Genomic DNA, 3,016 nt, shown 5'->3' with positions numbered 1-3,016 from the left:
TTCTATTTCAGAGTTAAAGAGTTCTTGCAGTGTGGAAATTATTTCTTAATTCCTATATTGCAACTGCTCTCCTTTTAATGTGCCTTTAGTGGCTATGTGCGGCTTTCACCCTCTGGTTAGTGAGCTACTCATAAATTCTATGACAATGATTATATTTCTGCAGGCTTACCTATTCTAGGTAATAGTATCATATCTCATCATCTTACTTAGGACTTAATTAAAAAAAAGTCTCATTGAAACTCCCTTCCTCTTTCCCACTTCCTACCTTTTAAGTTGGAGAGCACCGAATGAGAAACCAAGTCTGACCCAAATAGGCAGGATCCAGGCTACTTTAATGCAGCCAGGGAGAAAGTAACCTTTAGACTGGGAGAAAGTAACCCTACAGTCATTTTTGTATGTGGGGAATCAGTAAGTGCTACTTCAACACAGTCTCTTTCCTTTTATGTGTAAGATGGTGAAACAGCCATGGGTTGCCCTAGAGAGCAGGAGTAAGGCTGGTCAGAAGTGGACTGCTGGGCAGGGCTCCCAGAACCCGGACTCTCTCATTCTTTGCTGTCCCATTTTCTCTGCTTGTTTGTGTCACTGACCTGTTCTGAAAAGTTCACCTGGTCTGGTTATACAAAGACACTTCGTGGAAGTTGATTGCCTGATCATGGAAATGTGTGTGTGTTTGCTTTCTTCACTTGTATGATTAATGACTGACAAAACAGAAAACTATAACGAGGCAGTGATATCGCCTAGGAAACATGGTCTCTTTCCTCCCTAACTCAGTGTGTGACTCTCACATTAGTTGGAAATGTCCGTTCCTGTTTTGATCTTTAGTGTGCTCCCTGATTCTCTTCAGCTGAGCATCAGTCAACCCTGCATGGCCTCATTACAGCTGCTAATGGGCCCAGGTACCTCTGTTCCACAAGCTGCATCTTGGCCCCAGGTTGAGCATGCCTGTCTGAATGCAGTGAGGCCTGTCAGGTACACTTCCCTACCTACCTGGCCTGTTTGTGGTCCTATGACAGGCACGGGCTCTGACCTCCGCCCCATGCTGTCACCCAGCATTTGACGCGAGCTCTCCATGGGAGGACACATTCCCGGCCCAGCTACCCAGAAAAGCACTAGAGCCCTCCAATATAACTTCAACCCGTCACCTTCCATACTTCTAACCTGTTTCAGATTCCTGGCAGTGTCCCTAAACAGTCAAAATAATCATTTAGGATGTTCATATATTATCATCTTTCTACTTTATAGCTATTAACATTGTTTGATTATGCTTCATGGTCAAAGCACTGTGTGTGTGTGTGTGTGTGTGTGTGTGTGTGTGTGTGTGTGATCAAAACAACATTCAATGCGCCTAACACAGTCTCATCTCTGCCTTGAAGCATCAGTTCAAAGTTCCCTTGGAAAAGCAGCCGTCTGTGAAAAGGTCAGACTTAAACAGAGTATCAAAGCTCACTGGTAGCTCCACCATTTCCTAGCTTGGCAACTTTGGTCAAGTTCCTTGGTACCGTTTTGGTTTTCGGCACGTGTAGACAGCTACTTTCCCCACAGGGAAACTGGGCAGATTAAATAAGAAAATCATCAAAGCTTCTTGAGAAGTGTTGGTTGCAGAGAAAGCATCTATGATGTGCATTAGCACCAGATACTGCTTTCCTGTCTACTTCATGAAATGTTGATTTCTGGCATGACAAGCCGCCCATACAGGCTTGCACAGGAGGAAAAAAAATCTATTTTTCTTTAGAGAAGCTGTCTTGGAAAATGTTCTTCCACGGCAGGTTTTGCTCTATATTCATGGATCTGAAGGCTGACTTCCAGCTCACCCTTCATCTAATCAGAAGAGAAGAAACAGGACAGCTGTCCCAAGGTAAAAATCTGTGTCAGGTTCCTCTGCAAATAGTTTTTCAAAAAACACAGCAATGGTTTTTGAAATACTGGTAAGGCTCACTTGTCACTCTAGGCAGGGTTTCCACTTCAAACTGGAATTTTCTCTATCAATAGCATGCTTTGCAGCTGCATTTCTAACACCCTCCGGGTCCCAGACATAAAACCACTGGGTCTGTGTCTGGTCTGGGATGGCTGTTGTTGTGGGTGAGGGAACCATTCTTTTAAGGGCAGCTGCCACTTGAGCGGGGGGGTGGGGTGGGGTGGCATTATTCCCACCCAGCTGTACTTCATCAGGGTAATGACTGCAGGGGATAAGTAGGCTCCCTGCCAAAGGTGACTTCGTGGAGAGTCAGACGGCCCTCCGAGAGAATGCAGCTCCACCAAAGAACTGCTTAACCTGGACCCTGGCTTTCAGAGGCCCAGGAGGGAATTTGAGTTTCAAGCACTGTCATTGTTTTCACAGGCCCACAAAGGGGATCTTTGTCTGAACCTAATCATTATCATGACATTTGAGTGGCCGCCTCCCTCCACTCAGTTCTGCAAATAACCAATGGTGTCGATTATGCATAGGACATGGAGCTGGGTCTTGACATAATGCCGAGAAATAAGAAATGGTTCAAGCCCTCTAGCAGCTCACAATTTAGTGAGGAAGCTAAGAGGAGCACAACCACCAATTACCCAGCCAAGTACTCACTGGCATTTGCTTACGTGCCTGGACAGTTGCCAGACTCAGGGAAGCAGGTGCATAAAGTAGTCTCTGCCCTTGAAGAGTGAAAGGAAAATACAAGTCATGATGATTGTTTCTTGATTTTATGCTTTTTATTTTGAAATCATTTTAACCTTAGAAGCGAATACTCTATATACCTTTTACCCAGATTTCCAGTCTTTAAGATTTTTATTCTAGTTGCTTTAGCATTCTTTTTGTCTTAAAGAGAAAGCAGGTGCATAAAGTAGTCTCTGCCCTTGAAGAGTGAAAGGAAAATACAAGTCATGATGATTGTTTCTTGATTTTATGCTTTTTATTTTGAAATCATTTTAACCTTAGAAGCGAATACTCTATATACCTTTTACCCAGATTTCCAGTCTTTAAGATTTTTATTCTAGTTGCTTTAGCATTCTTTTTGTCTTAAAGAGAAAATAT

This window comes from Fukomys damarensis, unplaced genomic scaffold, assembly GCF_012274545.1.
Source record: "Fukomys damarensis isolate Sample0158 unplaced genomic scaffold, DMR_v1.0_HiC HiC_scaffold_26, whole genome shotgun sequence".
NCBI classification, from domain to species: Eukaryota; Metazoa; Chordata; class Mammalia; order Rodentia; family Bathyergidae; genus Fukomys; species Fukomys damarensis.
This window is presented reverse-complemented; position numbering follows the sequence as displayed.